This window comes from Hemiscyllium ocellatum, chromosome 39 (genome assembly GCF_020745735.1).
Source record: "Hemiscyllium ocellatum isolate sHemOce1 chromosome 39, sHemOce1.pat.X.cur, whole genome shotgun sequence".
In the NCBI taxonomy this organism is placed as follows: Eukaryota; Metazoa; Chordata; class Chondrichthyes; order Orectolobiformes; family Hemiscylliidae; genus Hemiscyllium; species Hemiscyllium ocellatum.
This window is the reverse complement of record NC_083439.1, coordinates 15901495-15922273: the sequence shown is the minus strand read 5'-3', so window position 1 is coordinate 15922273 and position 20779 is coordinate 15901495.

The following is a 20779-nucleotide window of genomic DNA, read 5'->3' as shown; positions in this document are numbered from 1 at the left end:
TGATTTCCAACGCACAAAGCTATGCTGACTGTGCCTAATCAAACCCTATCTTTTCAAGTGCACATATATCGTATCTCTCAGATACTTACCTACCACAGATGTTAGGCTCACTGTTCTATAGTTCCCAGGTTTTTCTTGCAGCCCTTCCTGAATAAGGGTACAATATTTGCTACCCTCCAGTCTTCCAGGACCTCACCCGTGGCTAATGATCATGCAAAAATATAAGCCAGAGCTCCTGTAATTTCTTCTCAAGCCTCTTGCTGCGTTCGTGGATGTATCTGGTCAGGACAAGGAGATTTATCCACCTTCATACATTCTAATATATCCAACACTTCCTCTACTCTGATTTGGACATTCCAAGGTATCACCACTAACTTCCCCAAGATCTGAAGTCTTCAGACTTTCTCCATGGTTAACACAGAGGAGAAATATTTATTGAGGACATTGCCCATCTCCTGCAGTTCAACACATACATGTCCACATTTGTCCTTGAGGGGTCCTATCCTCTGTCTAGATATTCCTTTAATATACTTAAAGAACCTCTTTGGATTTACCCTAATCTTCTCAGCCAAGGCTATCAGGTGCCTCATTTTTACTTTCCTGATTTCCTTCTTCAGTAAATTTCTGTGTCCCCAACATACCTCGAGAAATTCCCTTGATTCCAGCTGCCTGTACCTGAGCCATCCCTCCTTTTTTCTGGTCAAAGCCTCGATATCTCCTATTCCAGTCAATGTTGCTTTTCACACTCACAGAAACGTACAGACTTTGAACTCTAGCTATTTCACTTTGAAAGGCCTCCCACTTGCCTGAAATCTCTGCCCGCAAACAAACTATTCCAATCAAACCCCACAAACTCCTGTCTAATTCCATCTAAATTTGCCTTGTCCCAAGTTTGAACTTGAACCTGTGGACCAGTTTTGTCCCTCTCCAAAACTATTTTAAAATTAATAGAACTATGGTCCCTGGTTCCAAAGTGCTCCCCTAATGTCACCTCCAACACCTATCCTTCCCTATTTCCCAAAAGTAGATTGAGTTTTGCTCCTTCCCAAGTAGGACCCCCTATGTACTGCTTGAGGAAATTTGCCTGAATGCACTAAACAAATTCCACCCCATCTAAATCCTGAATGCTCTGGCAATCCCAGTTTATGCCAGGAAAATTAAAATATGTTGACGATGACAACCCTATTGCTCCTGCAAGTCTCCCCAGTCTCCCTACATATTTGTTCCTCTAATTTCCATTGACATTTGGGGACATATAGTACAACCCCAATAACATCACCATCCCTTATTTCTTAGCTCTACGCACAAAGTCCCACTGGATGATTCTTCAGTTATTTCATTGCTGATTACTGCTGTGATACTCAGCTTAATCAAAAATGCAACTTCCCCTCCCTTTTCCCACCACCCGTGTCCCACCTAAAGCACCTGTTTATAGGTGGAGGAAACAACTGAGAAAGCAGTTAAATAACCCCAGTCCACATCGTTCACTTAAATAATTCATTTATTTGCCATCATTTTCTGTTCTTCATCAATCTCTCCTCCAGGTTCTTTTCACTTCTTGACAGGGGGCACAGGCAATTGGTACACTAAATGCAAACCCTCTTACTGGTAAAAGGCCACAGTTTACAACAACTGATGAGGGAAAATAATCAGCTCTGTTCAAGCTTTAGGTATTTTTCTGGACAGAAAGACAAACTATCTGTCTTTGCAGCCATCCAAAGGCTTCTGCTCCAATTGTTTACACCTACAAGCTATTCAGCTACCCAGCTCCAAATCAATGTAGTTTTTGTTAGGCTGATGGTCTGTGGCTTCCACAATGAGTCACAACCCCAATTAGCCAGCTGAATCTCATTTGGCACACACCCCTGGGGTCATCCCAACTACAGACAGCTTCCCCTACTGCTTGAATGAAACAGCAGTGTAAATAGAATTTACATTGAGTTGCATTTCCTTCCACAATTCTTGGTTTTAAAATAGTCCTTTTCCTATTTCAGTCCACAATCAAAAGTACAGAAAAATAAGAAGCTACAGTCTTTACACCATGGAGTGGGGGAGTTGTAATCAAAATGGAGGAGAGTGTTCATAGATTGAAGTTGTTTAAATCATAAATGAAAGCTGTAAGGTGCATAAGCAGAAAATGAGGTGTTGTTTCTCCAGTTTGCACTGTGCTTCACTGGACCACCGCAGCAGGCCCAGGATAGAAAAGTTAGCGTGACAGCAAGATGCTGTATTGAAATGGCAAGTAACTGGATGGTCTGGGTCAGTCAGAGTCAGAGAGTCATACACTACTAAAACAGGCCCTTCAGCCCAGCTCATCCATGCTGGCCAGATTTTCAAAACTGAACAAAATGCATTTATGTTTGGGACATAACCTTCTAAACCATTCCTATCCATATACCTATCCAAATTTTTTTAAAAGTTCTAATTTTTTTTTGTCTCTACCACTTTCTCTAGAAGCTTGCTCCATATACATAGTCTAATGGCAGAATGAAGGTGTTCCACAAAGTCACCCAGTCTGCACTAATCAGTCCATAAGACATAGGAGCAGAAATTAGGCCATTTAACCCATTAAGTCTGCCCCGTCATTCAATCATGGCTTATAAGTTTCTCAACCCCATTCTCCCACTTTCTCCCCATAACCATTGATCCCCATAATACTCAAGAACCTATCCAAATCAGTCTTAAATATACTCAATGACCTGGCCTCCACAGCCTTCTGTGGCAATGAATTGGATAGATTCACCACACTCTGGCTGAAGAAGTTTCTCCTCATCTCCGTTCTATCTTCCCTTTACTCTAAGACTGAGCCTTTGGCTCCTTGTCTCTCCTACCAACATATACATCTTCCCAATATCTACTCTGTCCAGGCCATTCAATAGTCTGTATGTTTCAATTGGATCTCCCTTCATCCTCTGAACTCCACTGTCTTGAACCCAGAGTCTTCAAACATTCCTCATATGTTAAGCTTTTCATTCTCGTGAACCTCCTTTGAACATGCTCCAGGGCCAGTGTATCCTTCCTGAGATATGGGGCCCAAAACTGGGCACAATACTCCAAATGTGGTCTGACCAGAGCCTTATGGAGCCTTAGAAGTACATCCCTGCTTTTATATTCAAGTCCTCTCAAAATAAATGCCTTCATTGCATTTGCCTCCCTAACTACTGACTCACCCTGTATGTTTACATTGAGAGAATCCTGGACTAGAACTCCCAAGTTTCTTTGCAGTTCAGACTTCTGAATTTTTTCGCTATTCAGAAAACAGTCCATGCCTCTATTCTTCCTCCCAAAGTGCGTGACCTCACATTTTTCCACATTGTACTCCATCTGCATTTTGCCCACTCTCCTAACCTGTCCATAACCTTCTGCAGCTTTCCCATCTCCTCAATGCTACCTGTCCCTCTACCTACCTTTGTATCATTTGCATGCTTAGCCAGAATGCCTTCGGGTTCTTCATCTAGATGGTTAATGTATAAAGTGAAAAGTTGAGCCTTGCGGAACACCACTTGTCATCCTGAGAAGGACCTGTTCGTCCCCACTCTCTGCTTTCTGCCAGACAGCCAAACTTCTATCCATGCTAACACCTTGCCTCTAACACCATGGGCCTTTACATTACTCAGTAGCTTCCTGTGCACCAAAGGCCTTCTTGAAGTCCAGGTAGATAACATCCATTGGCTCTCCTTGGTTTAACCAGCTCGTCACTTTCTCAAAGAATTCTAGCAGATTTGTCAGGCATGACCTCCTCTTGATGAAACCATGCTGACTTTGCCCTATTTTACCATAAACTTCCAAGTATTCAGAAATCGGATCCTTCACAACCAATTTACCCACAACCGAGGTTAGGCTAATTGAAGTATAATTTTCCATGTTTTGTCTTACTCTATTTTTAAAAAAGGGGTGTCACGTTAGTGATTTTCAAGTCTTCTGGAACCCTCCCTGATTCTAGCGATTTCTGAAACATTACCACTAATTCAAGGTTCATGTAAACATTTGTAGCTTGGGTGCCGTTTGACTTAGTTGTGGGTATGATCGCTAAGCTGGGAAGTTGATTTGCAGAAATTTCGATCCCTGTCTAAGGGACATCTTCAGTGCTTTGAAGCCTCCTATAAACTGCTGCTATGCTGTGTCTCTGGAATTTATTTGGTTCTGTTGCTGCTGCTTCCAGTTGTTCATTGTATTGGCTGGTATATTGGTCTATGTGCTTGTTGATGGAGTCGATAGATGAGTGCCATGCTTTTAGAAATTCTCTGGCTGTCCTCTGTTTGACTTGTCTTATGATAGTGAGGTAGTGAATTACGTTGTGGAATCTCCTCATCGATTTGTTTGTATGTTAGGCATCTGTGGATGAAGTTGCGGGGACATCCATTCTTGGTGAATACTCTGTAGAGGTGTTCGTCTTCCTCCCTTCGTAGGTCAGAAGTGTTGTAGCCCTTTTGAAGAGGGTCCTAATGAAGCTTCTTTTGTATGTGTTCAGGTGGTTGCTGTTGTAGTTCAGGACCTGGTCGATCTATGTGGTTTTCCTGTGTACTTTTCTGGTGCATTACCTCTCTGTGTTCTTTCTATTGTTATGAAGATGTGGAAGTTAGCAGTGACCGTACCAAGTGTTCTCAATAAGATACAATGTAAACATGGCAGTTACTCAAACACTTGGGTGTGTCAGAGAAACAGACAAATGCAGTAGAGGTAGAAAAACTTAAATTACAATTGAGGAAAATGGAGTTAGAAGATAAACACAGGGAAAGAGAGAGAGAAGAAAGAGCAAGAGGAGAGGGAGAGAGAGGAAAAAGAGACAGACAGAACGTTCTTGGCTGAGAGAGAGAGAAGAAAGGGAGAGAGAAGAGAGAGAGAGGAAAAAGAAAGAGAGAACAAGTTCTTAGCTGAGCAAAAAGAGAGCGCATTTGAATTTGAGAAGTTGTGACTTAGCAAAGTCAAGTTAACAGGATAGAGATTAAAAGAGAAGGTAGTGATATAAATAAATATGTCAAAACTCTGCCACATTTTAATAAGAAATATATTGAAGCCTTCTTTATTTCATTTGAAAAATTGGCTAGACAGATGAAGTGGTTCGAGGATTTATGGGTAATGCTAGTTCGGACTAAACTGGTAGGCAGAGCTAGTGAAGTATTTGCTGCACTGTCAGATGAGATGTCAAGAGATTACGAAGAGGTTAAACAGGCTATTTTAAGTGCTTATGAAGCATATAGACAGCAGTTCAGAAACACAATGAAGGAACCAGGTCAAACTTATGTTGAGTTTGAAAGAATTAAACAAAGTCATTTTGATTGAAGGGTGCATGCTTTGAAAATAGACAGGACATGAGGCTCTCAGAGATATTATTTTGCTGGAGGAGTTTAAAAACTCACTTCCAGAGATGGTAAGAATTTACGTGAATGAACAGAAAGTTCAGGAAGTGAGAAGGGCAGCAGAATTAGCAGATGAGTACATGCTGGTGCATAAGACAAGCTTCCGGCCAGAATTTCGACCCGAGAGGGATAGAAGTTGGGAGAAGGGGAGATCCTACACTATGAAACCAAGAGTATCTTATCACAGGATAAAAAAGAAACCCAAGAGGATGGAAGGAAGTGAAAAGCCTCAGGTATTTCCATTGTGGTAAAATGGGACATGTAAAGTCATGGTGCTGGTCCTTAAAGAAAGGTGCTGTGGGAAAAGATGTGGTAAAGGAAGCTAAGCCAGTGGCATTAGTGAAGGTAGTGAAGGTAGTAAAGGAGACCCCAAGAAGAGGCAAGGAGCTGCAGGAGAGTGCACAGCCTAGGCAGGGGCTGGGTATGGAGTTAGTGCCTGATCTCTGCAAAGAATTCACCTCTGTGGGTAAAGTTTACTCAGAAAGGACAGGGGGAGAAGGACAAGAGTTATGATTTACAAAGATACAGGATCTAACCAGTCACTGATAGTAAGAGATGAGCGAATATGCACTCTTTCTGATATGTTACTCAAGAGTGTGGTAATTTGTGGGATAGATGGACAGAAACATAGCATTCCCCGAACAGGTTGGAGTGCCAACTCCAGACTGTGGAAGTTACAGTGGGAGTGATTGACAGAATGTCAGTTCCAGGAATTCAGTTTGTTCTTGGGAATGATTTAGCAGGATCCAAGGTGGGAGTGACACCCCTTGTTGTGGAGAAGCCCAAGAAACTGAGGAATTTAAACAGAAAGGTCCTGGTATTTTCCAATTCTGTATTGTAATCAGACCCACTATCCTAAGTCATAGCACAAATTGAAAAGTAAAGAGAAAGATGAAGAAGTTCAGGTTCAGTTAGCAGATACCCTGCTGATGTAATGATGCAGGAACAACCTGAACAAGCAGAGGGTCAGACAGAAGTGTTTAATCCTGAAAGGCTACGAGACTTGCAACAGCAAGACAAGACAATAAAAGATATAACTGCAGATGGATACTCTGAAAAGGAGGAATATTCCAGAGGGTTATTATCCAAAAGATAGAATCCCAAGGAGAAAATGGAGATCACAGCAGGTTAGTGCAGCGCAGAACAGGGCCAAAGTGCACCAGATTTGTTGCCGGTAACATACATGTAGGAGTTGTTACGGGTAGCACGTGAACTACCTGTAAGAAGGTCACCTAGGGGTACAAAACACTCAGGCTAAGGTACAAAAACATTTTTATTGGCCTGGAATGTACAAGAATGCGGTTAACTTTTGCTATACTTGTCATACATGCCAAAGGATGGGAAAGCCACAGGCGGTAATAAAACCAGCACTATTGCCAATTCCTGCATTTGAAGAACTTTTCTCACTGGTTACAATTGATTATGTAGGTACCCTCCTGAGAACTAAGAGTGGGGACCAGTACTTGTTAACAATAATGCATGTGTCTACAAGATTTTCGGAGGCAATTCTATCACAGAGTATCAAGGCAAATAGGGTACGTAGAACATTACAGCGCAGTAGCCTTCGGCCCTCGATGTTGCGCCGACCTGTCATACCAATCTGAAGCCCATCTAACCTACACTATTCCATGTACATCCATATGCTTGTCCAATGACAACTTAAATGTACATAAAGTACATTCCTACTCTCTGAGTAAAGAAACTATCTCTGACATCTGTCCTATATCTATCACCCCTCAATTTAAAGCTATGCCCCCTCGTGCTCGCCGTCACCATTCTTGGAAAAAGGCTCTCCCTGTCCACCCCATCTAACCCTCTGATTATCTTATATGTCTCTGTTAAGTCACCTCTCAACCTTCTTCTCTCTAACGAAATCAGCCTTAAGTCCCTCAGCCTTTCCTCGTAAGACCTTCCCTCCATACCAGGCAACATCCTAGTAAATCTCCTCTGCACCCTTTCCAAAGTTTCCTCATCCTTCTTATAATGCGGTGACCAGAACTGTACATAATACTCCAAGTGCGGCCGCACGAGAGTTTTGTACAGCTGTAGCATAACCTCATGGTTCCAGAACTCAATCCCTCTATTAATAAAAGCTAAAACACTGTATGCTTTCTTAACAACCCTGTCAACCTGGGTGGCAATTTTCAAGGATCTGTGTACCTGGACACTGAGATCTCTCTGCTCATCTGCACTATCAAGAATCTTACCATTAGCCCAGTACTTTGCATTCCGGTTACTCCGATCTCACACTTGTCCGCATTAAACTCCATTTGCCACCTCTCAGCCCAGCTCTGCAGCTCATCTATGTCTCTCTGTAACCCACAACATCCTTCATCACTATCCACAACTCCACCGACCTTAGTGTCATCTGCAAATTTACTAACCCATCCTTCTACGCCCTCATCCAGGCAGTTTATAAAAATGACAAACAGCAGTGGACCCAACACCGATCCTTGCAGTACACCACTGGTAACTGGACTCCGGGATGAACATTTCCCATCAACCACCACCCTCTGTCTTCTTTAAGCAAGCCAATTACTAATCCAAACTGCCAAATCTCCCATAATCCCATTCCTCTGCATTTTGTACAATAGCCTACTGTGGGGAACCTTATCGAACGCCTTGCTGAAATCCATATATACCACATCAACTGGTTTACTCTCATCTAGCTGTTTTGGTCACCTTCTCAAAGAACTCAATAAGGTGTGTGAGGCATGACCTATCCTTCACAAAACTGTGCTGACTATCCCTAATCAAATTAAATCAAATTATTCTTTTCTAGATGATTATTAATCCTATCTCTTAAAACTTTACCAACAACTGAAGGAAGGTTCACTGGTCTATAATTACCAGGATTGTCTCTACACCCCTTCTTGAACAGGGGAACCACATTTGCTATCCTCCAGTCTTCTGGCACTATTCCTGTAGACAATGACGATTTAAAGATCAATGCCAAAGGCTCGGCAATCTCCTCCCTGGCTTCCCAGAGGATCCTAGGATAAATCCCATCCGGCCCAGGGGACTTATCTATTTTCACATTCTGCAGGATTTCTAATACGTCTTACTTGGGAACCTCAATCACACCCAGTCTAGTAGGCTGTTTTTCAGTAATCTCCTCGACACCATTGTCGTTTTCTAGAGCGAATACTGTTGAAAAATATTCATTTAGTGCTTCCCCTATCTCCTCTGATTTCACACACAACTTCCGACTATTATCCTTGATTGGCCCTAATCTTACTCTCGTCATTCTTTTATTCCTTAAATACCTATAGAAAGCCTTACGGTTTACCCTGATCCTATCCGCCAACTTCTCATGTCTCCTCCTGGCTCTTATGAGCTCTCTCTTTAGGTCTTCCCTGGCTACCTTGTAACCCTCAAGCGCCCTAACTGAGCCTTCACATCTCATCCTAACATAAGCCTTCTTCTTCCTCTTGACCAGAGATCCCACTTCCTTCGTAAACCACAGCTCACGTGCTGTACAGCTTCCTCCCTGCCTGACAGGTACATACTTATCTGTCCATACTAAGCTCCATATTTCTAATATGCCTATCCACTGCAGTTTCCGTCCCCATCCTATGCTTCCTAAATCTTGCCTAATCACATCGTAATTGCGTTTCCCCCAGCTGTAATTCTTGCACAGTGGTATACATCTATCCCTTTCTATCACTAAAGTAAACATAACAGAACTGTAATCGCTATCACCAAAGTGCTCACCTACTTCCAAGTCTAACACCTTGGCGGGCTCATTACCCAGTACCAAATCTAATGTGGCTTTGCCCCTTGTTGGCCTGTCTACATTCTGTCAGGAAGCCCTCCTGCACACACTGGACAAAAACTGACCCATCTATAGTACTCGTACTATAGTGTTTCCAGTCAATATTTCGAAAGTTGAAGTCCCCCATGACAACTACCCTGCCTCTCTCACTCCTATCAAGAATCATCTTTGCTATCCTTTCCTCTACATCTCTGGAACTATTCGGAGGCTGATAGAAAATTCCCAACAGGGTGAGCTCTCCTCCTTTCCTGTTTCTAACTTCAGCCCATACTACCTCAGTTGACGAGTCCCCAAACATCCTTTCCACAACTGTAATACTATCCTTGACTAACAATGCCACACCTCCCCCTCTTTTACTGTCTTCTCTGTTCTTCCTGAAACATCTAAATCCTGGAACCTGCAACAATCATTCCTCCGAATACCACATCCAAGTCCCAGGTACCAACCCACGTCGCAGGTTCACCCACCTTATTCCGGATGCTCCTGGCGTTGAAGTAGACACACTTCAAACCAACTTCTTGCTTGCCGGGGCCATCTTGCGTCTCTGAAACTTGATTTTGGACCTCCCTACTCTCAACCTTTTCTGTACGTGAACTACAATTTTGGTTCCCATCCCCCTGCTGGATTATTTTAAACCCATCCCAATAGCCTTAGCGAATCATCCCCCCCGAGGATATTGGTTTCCCTCTGGTTCAGATGAAGACCATCCTGCTTGTAGTGGTCCCACCTACCTCAGAAAGAGCCCCAATTATCCAAGAATCCAAAACCCTCCCTCCTGCACCATCCCTGTAGCCACGTGTTTAACTCCTCTCTTTCCCTATTCCTTGCCTCATTAGCACGTGGCACAGGCAACAAACCAGATGATAACAACTCTGTTCGTCCTAGCTCTAAGCTTCCATCCTAGCTCCCTGAATTTCTGCCTTAAATCCCCATCTCTTTTCCTACCTATGTCGTTGGTGCCTATGTGGACCACAACTTGGGGCTGCTCACCCTCCCCCTTAAGGATCCCAAAAACACCATCAGAGATATCACGAACCCTGGCACCTGGGAGGCAACACACCAACCGTGAGCCTCTCCCGTCCTCACAGAACCTCCTATCTGTCCCCCTAACTATGGTTTCCTCAATGACTACTGCTCTGCTCCTCTTCCCCTTTCCCTTCTGAGCAGCAGGGACCGACTCTGTGCCAGAGCCCTGTACCCCACTGCTTTCCCCGGGTAAGTCGTCTCCCCCAACAGTATCCAAAATGGTATACTTATTGTTGATGGGAATGGCCACAAGGGATCCCTGCACTGCCTGCCGGTTCCCTTTCCGTCCCCTGGCTGTAACCCATTTGCCTTTTTCTTGTACCTTAGGAGTGACAACCTCACTGTAACTCCTCTCAACAACTCCCTCTGCCTCCCCAATGATCCGAAGTTCACAGCTCCAGCTCCAGTTCCCTAACGCAGTTTTCGACGGGCTGGAGTTGGGTGCACTTCCCGCAGGTGTAGTCAGCAGGGACACTAGTGGTGACCCTTACCTCCCATATTCTGCAGAAGGAACATTCAACTGCCCTAACCTCCATTCCCACTATTCCAAATTCCCAAAGAGACTGCTAAAAAATATAAGGAATAAAAATAAAAATACCTTACCAATCTGGCGCACAGGTCCTTTTTTTTGGTTAGAGGAGGAGGATGGGTGGGAGACACTACCCAAGTAGTGTTTCAGGTAATGCAACCACACAAAGTTCCCTCGGTAGTAGAGAGTTAGTAGCTTTCTTCACATGGCATGAGCTACCCAGAGAGAATCAACTGGACCCAGGATCAAATTTTATTGGTAGGCTCTCTAAGGAGGTTATGGATAGCTTAGGTATACAGTACTTTAAATCCAGCGTGTATCATCCTGAATCCCAGGGAGCTTTAAAAAGGTGGCATCAGACCTTGAAAACCATGTTGAGAGCATACTGTCAGGACTACCTGAATGATTGGGATAAAGGTATCCCATTCATATTGTTTGCCATGAGAGATGACCCAAACAAATCTACTCAGTTAACTCCCTTTGAGTTAATATTTGGTCATGAAGTGAGAGTCCCTTTGAAATTAATTAAAGAAAAAGTGACAGAACCAAAGTCTGAGATCTCACAATTAGATTACGTATCGGAGGTGAGGGAGAGACTAAATCAAGTAGGTGAGTTAGCTAAACAGCACTGAAAGAGGGCACAGAGTAGAATGAAGCAGGTGGCAGATAAAAGCTCTGAGACTTGAACGTTTCCCGAGGGGATGGCGTGTTAGTACTGTTACCAGCGATAGGAGATTTGTTCAAAGCCGGGTTTTGTGGTCCCTATCAAATTGAGAAAAAGCTGAATCAGGTGAACCATTTAGTAAAGATGCCAGGTAGAAAAAAAATGTATCAGGTATGCCATGTGAACATGCTGAAACCGTATTATACTAGAGAAAAAGAACGAGAGAAACAGGTGTTAGTTATTTCCCAGCAGAATGAGGAATCAAATCCAGATGATATGGATTTGATCTGCCTTAAAATAGATTAAAAATGAAAGAATCCTTAATGAATGGAATAGGTTAATAAGCTATCTGCCTCAGGAGCGTAGAACGCAATTGAAAGATTTGTTACTGCAGTACAAGGACATATCAAAGAATCAGGTAAGCAGGAATAATGCTATTGTACATGAAGTAGACATAAAGTATACTGTTCCAATAAAGCAACACTGCTATTGTCTTAATCCTTTCAAAGCCAGACAGGTCCAGATGGAGGTGGGGGCCATGCTCAACGAGGTCATCATAGAACCAAGCCAGAGTGAGTGGAGTTCACTCAACATCTTAGTTCCCAAACCAGACAGAACTCAATAATTCTGATGGATTATCGGAAGGTCAATGCCATTACAAAATCGGATTCATATCCAATTGAATATGAGGATTGGAGGACAGTATTGAGAAAGTCAAACAAGCTAGTTACATCACCAAGTTGGACTTAATGCGTGGTTACTGGTTGGTATCTTCATCTGAGACGGTGAAAGAAATTTCTGCATTTGTAACCCCAAATGGGCTATATCAGTTTAAAATGATACCCTTTGGAATGAAGAATGCGCCCGCCACAGAGTTGTGGCTTGGTTAACAAACTGTGCAGTCTTTTTGGACAACATAGTGACCTTTAGTAAGTCCTGAAAAGATCACATGGTACAGTTGGCAGAGCTCTGGAAAGTCTCTGATACAGTCACATAGATGGGTTAATTCCAGGAAAGGTAAGAGAGGTAGCAGCCAGTGCCGTAGTCTTTTGTGGTATGCTGTTTTGGAAAATGTAGGGGATGATGGATTCTCAGGGGAACATAGCATGAACAGCCAAGTTCCTGGTATTGAGGCTGGCTCTAATGCAATGAGGGGTACATCGGTTTCCAAGAGATCAATTGTGTCAGGGGATTCTCTAGTTCAAGTTACAGACAGACGTTTCTGTGGCCAGCAGAGAAAAAGCAGAATGGTGTGTTTCTTTCCTGGTGTTAGGATCAAGGATGTCTCAGAGAGGGTGTAGAATGTTCTCACAGGGGAGAGGGGCCAGACATAGGAAGGGAAAAGGTTGAGATTCTGAAGGGAGATTACAGGGATTTAGGCAGAAAATTAAAAAGGAGGCCCTCAAGAAGAGTAATATCTGGATTACTCCCAGTGCTATGAGCTCGTGAGGGCAGGAATAGGAGGATAGAGCAGATGAATGCATGGCTGAGGAGCTGGTGTATGGGAGAAGGATTCACATTTTTGGATCATTGGAATCTCTTTTGGGGTAGAAGTGACCTGCACAAGGAAGGATTGCACCTAAATTGCAAGGGGACTAATATACTGGCAGGGAAATTTGCTAGAACTGCTTGGGTGGATTTAAACTAGTAAGTGGGGGGGTGGGGGTGGGGGTGGGATCCATGGAGATAGTGAGGAAAGAGATCGATCTGAGACGGGTACAGCTGAGAACAGAAGTGAGTCAAACAGTCAGAGCAGGGCAGGGACAAGGTAGGACTAATAAATTAAACCGCATTTATTTCAATGCAAGGGGCCTAACAGGGAAGGCAGATGAATTCAGGGCATGGTTAGGAACATGGGACTGGGATATCATAGCAATTACAGAAACATGGCTCAGGGTTGGGCAGGACTGGCAGCTTAATGTTCCAAGATACAAACGCTACAGGAAAGATAGAAAGGGAGGCAAGAGAGGAGGGGGACTGGTATTTTTGATAAGGAATAGCATTACAGCTATGCTGAGGGAGGATATTCCTGGAAATACATCCAAGGAAGTGATTTGGGTGGAACTGAGGAATAAGAAAGGGATGATCACCTTATTGGGATTGTATTATAAACCACCTAATAGTCAGAGGGAAATTGAGAAACAAACTTGTAAGGAGATCTCAGCTATCTGTAAGTATAATAGGGTGGTCATGGTAGGGGATTTTAACTTTCCAAACATCGACTGGGACTGTCATAGTGTTAAAGGTTTAGGTGGAGAGGAATTTATTAAGTGTGTACAAGACAATTTTCTGATTCAGTAAGTGGATGTACCTACTAGAGAAGGTGCAAAATTTGACCTACTCTTGGGCAATAAGGCATGACGGGTGACTGAGGTGTCAGTAGGGGAGCAGTTTGGGGCCAGCAACCATAATTTAAGTAGGTTTAAAAGAGTGATGGAAAAGGATAGACCAGATCTAAAAGCTGAAGTTCTAAATTGGAGAGAGGCCAATTCTGATGGTATTAGGCAAGAACTTTAGAAAGCTGATTGGGGGCAGATGTTCACAGGTAAAGGGGCAGCTGGAAAATGGGAAGCCTTCAGAAATGAGATTCCAGAAAAAGTATATTCCTGTCAGGGTAAAAGGAAAGGCTGGTAGGTATAGGATGACTAAAGAAATTGAGGGTTTGGTTAGAAAAAGAAGGAAGCATATGTAAGGTATAGACAGGACAGATTGAGTGAGTCCTTAGAGTATAAAGGAAGTAGGAATATACTTAAGAGGGAAATCAGGAGGGCAAAACAGGGACATGAGACAGCTTTGGTAAACAGAATTAAGGAGAATCCAAAGGGATTTTACAAATATATTAAGGACAAAAGGGTAACTAGGGAAAGAATAGGGCCCCTCAAAGATCTTAAAGGCGGCCTTTGTGTGGTGCCACAGAAAATGGGGGAGATACTAATTGAGTATTTTGCATCAGTATTTACTGTGGAAAAGGATATGGAAGATATACACTGTAGGGAAATAGATGGTGACATCTGGCAAAATGTCCATATTACAGAGGAGGAAGTGCTGGATGTCTTGAAACGGTTAAAAAGTGGATAAATCCCCAGGACCTGATCAGGTGTACCCGAGAACTCTGTGGGAAGCTAGAGAAGTGATTGCTGGGCCTTCTTGCTGAGATATTTGTGTCATCGATAGTCACAGGTGAGGTGACGGAAGACTGGAGGTTGGCAAACGTGGTGCCACTGTTTAAGAAGGGTGGTAAGGAAAAGCCAGGAAACTATAGACCGGTGAACCTGACCTCGGTGTTGGGCAAGTTGTTGGACGAAATCCTGAGGGACAGGATGTACATGTATTTGGAAAGGCAAGGACTGATTAGGGATAGACAACATGGCTTTGTGCGTGGGAAATCATGACTCACAAACTTGATTTGAGTTTTTTGAAGTAACAAAGAGGATTCATGAGAGCAGAGCGGTAGATATGATCTATATGGACTTCAGCAAGGCGTTCAATAAGGTTCCCCATGGGAGACTGATACAGGGAGAACTCACCATTTGGATACAGAACTAGCTCAAAGGTAGAAGACAGAGGGTGGTGGTGGAGGGTTGTTTTTCAGACTGGACGCCTGTGACCAGTGGAGTGTCACAAGGATTGATGCTGGGCCCTCTACTTTTTGTCATTTACATAAATGATTTGGATGCGAGCATAAGAGGTACAGTTAGTAAGTTTGCAGATGACACCAAAATTGCAGGTGTAGTGGATAGCGAAGAGGGTTTCCTCAGATTACAACAGGATCTGGACCAGATGGGCCAATGGGCTGAGAACTGGCAGATGGAGTTTAATTCAGGTAAATGCGAGATGCTGTATTTTGGGAAAACAAATCTTAGCAGGACTTATAAACTTAATGGTAAGGTCCTAGGGAGTGTTGCTGAACAATGAGACCTTGGACTGCAGGCCCATAGCTCCTTGAAAGTGGAGTCTCAGGTAGATAGGAGAGTGAAGAAGGCGTTTGGTATGCTTTCTTTTATTAGTCAGAGTACTGAGTACAGGAGTTGGGAAGTCATGTTGCAGCTGTACAGGACATTGGTTAGGCCACTGTTGGAATATTGCGTGCAATTCTGGTCTCCTTCCTATTGGAAAGTTGTTGTGAAACTTGAAAGTGTTCAGAAAAGATTCACAAGGATGTTGCCAGGGTTGGAGGATTTGAGCTATGGGGGAGGCTGAACAGGCAGAGGCTGTTTTCCCTGGAGCGTCAGAGGCTGAGGGGTGACCTTATAGAGGTTTACAAAATTATGAGGGGCATGGATAGGGTAAATAGGCAAAGTCTTTTCCCTGGGGTCAGGGAGTCCAGAACTAGAGGATATAGGTTCCGGGTGAGAGGAGAAAGATATAGAAGAGAGCTACAGGGCAACATTTTCACACAGAGGGCCGTATATGTATGGAACGAGCTGCCAGAGGATGTGGTGGAGGCTGGTACAATTGCAATACTTAAGCGGCATTTGGATGGGTATATGAATAGGAAGGGTTTGGAGGGACATGGGCCGGCTGCTGGCAGGTGGGACTAGATTGGGTTGGAATATCTGGTTGGCATGGACAGGTTGGACGGAAGGGTCTGTTTCCATGCTGTACATCTCTATGCCTAACTACAACAATCACCACTAATGCCTCCACTACATCTTCAGCTATGTCCCCTAGAACTCTGGGGTGTAAGTCCATCTGGTCTAGGTGATTTCTCCATCTTCAGACATTCAGTTTTTCGAGCTCTTTCTCCTTGGTGATGGCCACCATACTCAGGTCTACCCCCTCTCTCTTGAATTCTTGGGATAGTACTTGTGTCTTCCACTGTGAAGACTGATGCGAAGTAATCATTCAGTTGTCAGCCATTTCCTTATTCCGCACTGCTAACACTCCAGCGTCATTTTCCAGTGGCCCAATGTCCATTCTTGCCTCTCTTTTGCCCTTTATATATCTAAAGAAACTCTTATAATCTTCCTTTATATTACTGGCTAGCTTAACCTCTTATTTAATCACCTCTCTCCTTGATTCTTTTTTTGTTGCCGTCTGTTGGTCTCTGTAAACTTCCTAATCCTCTAGCTTCCCACTGTCCTTCGAAATGTTAAATGCTTTCTCTTTTGTTTTTATGCTATCCCTGACTTCCCTAGACAGCCACAGTTGCCTCATCCTCCCTGTACCATGCTTCATTTTCCTTGGGATAAATATCTGTTGTGTTTCCTGAATTACTCCCAGAAACCCCTGCCATTGCTGTTCCACTGTCTTTCCTGCTAAGCTCGTCTCCCAGTCAACTCAATCATATTATTGCAAGTCTGATATTATATCAAGGCTGCCTTGTTACACAACATTAAATCCAGTATTGCTTGTTCCCTAGTGGGCTCCACCATTTGCTGCTCCAAAAAGCTGTCTTGGAGACACAAATTCTTCTTCTTGCAATCCACTACCAACCTGATTTTCCCTGTCCCCCTGCATATTGAAATCCCCTATGATCACTGTAACTTTGCTTTTCCATACCTCCTCCTTATTTCCTGGTGTATCTTGCACCCCAGCCCTGACTACTGTTTGGAGACCTATACATAACTCCAGCTATGGGATTTTTTTTACCTTTTGCGGTTCCTCAATTCCACCCATAAAGATTCTACACCATCTGACCCTACTATATTTCTTACTAGTGATTTAATTTCATTTCATTTCTTACTAATAAGGCAACCTCACCCGTTCTGCCCACCTGCCTATCTTTTCAATATGATACATATTGGCCTCACCAGTGTAGAGAAGGCCACAGCATGAGTGGCAAATACAGTTGACTAGATTGCTAGTACTATAAGTAAATCACTCCTTACATGGAAGATCTGTTTGGATCTTTGGAGAGTGGGGAGGGGGAGACTAGAAAGGGAAATGTTCTACATCTGTGATTACATGGAACAGTGCCACGGAGGGGAGTGTTGAAGTGGAATTAGGAGTAACAGTGGAATGGACCAGGGTATCCTGTTAGAATTCTATAGATTTCTGAGTTCCCCTGTCATTCTTTTGAGCTCCAATGAATGTAGTCCTAACTGATCCATGATCCACTTTCTCTCCATATGTAGTCCTGCCACCCCAGGCCTCTGTCTGGTGACCCATCATTGCACTCTCATCATTGCCAGAACATTCTTCCTCAGGTAAGGTGACTAACACTGTACACAATATTTTAGGGAATGGATGATATATTTATCTTCTGAGGGAAGGTTGGACAGGCTAAGCTTGTATCTGCTGGAGTTCAAAGCGAAACAGGCAACTTGATTGAAAAAGGTATAAGATCTTGAGGGGTCTGAACAGGAGAGGATGTTTCCTCTTCAGCAATGATTTGATTAAATAGCAGAACAGGCATAAGGAACCAATTATTACTTAAGGCTGAGATATTTAGATTCTTGATTAGTAGGGGAATCAAGGGTAAGGCAAAAATACAGAAAAGTGAACATGAGGAATGTCAGACCACACATTATCCTATTCAATAATGAAGCAGGCTCAAGGGATCTAACAGCCTACTCCTGTTTCTATTTCTTCTGGTTTTCAATAGCGTAGTCCTGATCCTTGTTCATACTTTTGCATATGATTATAAAATGCTAAATTTCGATATCAGTATCTAGTTGATAAATATAGCAAGTTCACATTTTTTTCAATGATACGTCAGTGAGACATTGCAATAACAAAGCTTTTGGAGAACAGGGAAACTCATGGAGAAACTTACTGATTGCTGCATTTAACTGCACCGACGATTACTGGAAGTTACCTCTAGATTTGACACTGCCTGAAGGCCTCCCATCTTCTACCTTTCATAAACTTGGGGTCATCCAGAACTCTTTTGCCCATATTCTAATGTGTTCACTAATCACCTAGGTACTTAATGATCCACATTAGTTACCTGAAGCTCACAAATTCCTTCCCTCAATCTCTTCTCCCTTCTGCATCTCTTTCTCCTTTAAGATATCCTTATAAACAATCTCTGATTAGCTTTTGTCACCTATCCTAGTATCTCCAGATATGGCTCAGTTTGAATATTGCTGAAAAACAGCATATTGTGTAAAGGTTTTAATTCTCAAGAATCGCATATCAAGGGGAAAACCAGCATTTAAACTGCATGAGAGGAGAGTGCTGATTGGTTGACAGGTGTACTCCGTCAAGAAGTTCTCCACTTCTATTCAGGGCCACAGAGATACATAGCACAGAAACAGTCCCTTTCTTACCTCATCCATGCTGACCAATATTTTTCTGTGTTCTACGAATTTCAGATAATTAATCTCACTAGCCAGAGAGTTGCAAACATAAATGTGTTTCTTTCACTTGTTTTATTACCTATTGGGGAATCCCGTTTCTTTCTTGAAATGAAATAATTTCTCCAAGCACAACTCTATATATTGGGAAAGCAACCAAACTTCTAAAATCGTTGTGGATTCTGTGCACTCTATGGAAAATAGCACGAAGCTGGACAAAAGTAAATCTGGCAGCATCTGTGGAAAGTAAAATGGAGATAATATTTAAGGTCAATGACCTTCATTAGAATCAAAAAAAGTTAGAGGTGTTTCAAACAGTACAGAAATAGGTAAGGTGGGAGAAGAAAAGAACAAATGGTTGACAGTGCCCTCAACTGTTTTAGTTTAATTTCTTGCATTTCTGCTGTCACTTCTTTTCCTCTTTTCAACAACCACGACAAAATCATATTATCTTTACTTTCCATCCCACCAGTCTCCATATCCAATAAATTATCCTGAATCATTTCTGCCATCTCTAGGTGATACCACTTACCCTTCAGAACTGCAAATGGATTATTCCTGAACTACCTGTGCTTGGGTATCATGCCCAATGCACTCTCCCTTACAGCAGTACTCCCTCTACAAGAGCAGAGGTTGAGAAACCTGCCCTTATACCTCCTTTTCCATCGCCCAGGATCCTAAACATTCTTTCTAGGAGAAACAGTTATTTATTTGTCTTCCTTTCAGCTTAGTATCCTTCTTTGCGGCTGATTTAATAAACTTGAGAATACTACCTCATCTATTGATTAAGCAATTTAGAGTCTTCCGTTCTCAGCAGTGAGTCCAACAATTTCAGAGCTTAACTTCTGCCCCCATATCTGGAAGAGCCATTTGATGATTGCCCTATTCCCATCATTAATTTCACACATTACTATCTCATTTAGCTTTGCACTATACTCCGTTTTGTCATTTGAGTTTATCCACATTTCATTTTAACAGCTGTTCCCTTTTCACTCCTTCTTTTCTGCTTCTGTACATGCTTAAAACCTGTTACAGTCCTACCTTTTTCAAGTTCCTGAATCCAATCAAAGTCCAAAAAAAACTTGAACCTGTATAGCACTTTTCAGAATTTCCGGATGTATCAAAAGGCTTCATAGCCAATGAATTACAGAAATCATCACCCTAAACTGTTAATTTCATCTGACCCAACAAATGTTTCAGAGTGCAGGAGCAATCCGATGCCAGAATGGCACCTGGCACATCTAAAAAAAATGTCAACCCAATGACACTATGAACCAGAACTACTGACGTGCCAAACAGTACAAGCAGTAAATGATAGACAAACCCAAAGCAATTTCACAACCAAATCAGACCTAAGATCATCAATCCTACCACATCCAGTTATGAATTATGATGGACAATTAAACAACTCACAGGAAAATAACGCAACCAACCCAGTGAAATTCAGACCTAATACGTATGCTCTCTGTAACAGATTTGCAACAGCACTTTGCAAAATTAAGGATTTTATCCTATCACATGACATTGTAAACAGATCTCAGAAGCAAAGTCAGAATGCTTTCATTTGCTTTACATGATGCTAAAAGTTTGTCCAGGTCTTGAATCCACAATAAAGTAAGAACCCCTGCACGGTGGAATTTGATCTTTGTTCTACTGCAAACTGTAAGTCCATAAGTAAGCCTGCCAAACTCTGAGGTTGCTTTTGCCAGGTAATGGTTGATTTTATCATCCTGTGTGATACCTCTGCAATGAATGGAGGATGTGTAGTGACTGGAGGATGTGGCCAGGGGTGCATTGATACAGGAACTCTGTCTCCTCCAGACTTATTGTCAGAACAAAGCATTATGTGATAAGCAGAAATTATTCTGCGCATACTGTCCTCTGGAGCATGTATTATCACAACACGGTCGACTACAAACAACATTCAATTAGAAGCTGTTTAAGCTTCATGCAAGACTTGAAGCTTTGCAAGTTGAAGTTGCCATTTGCCCTGAATTGAGTGCGTACTGAGGTATGGTAGAGATGCATATGACAAACAGAGTTGGAGCCAATACACTGCTTTGCTTAGTAGTTACTGATAGGATAGGCATCTGATGACATATCATTCTGCACCAACCTGACAACACACTACTCTGAAACAAGTGAATTATACTGATCATCTGTTTGGAGCAGCCCATATTTACA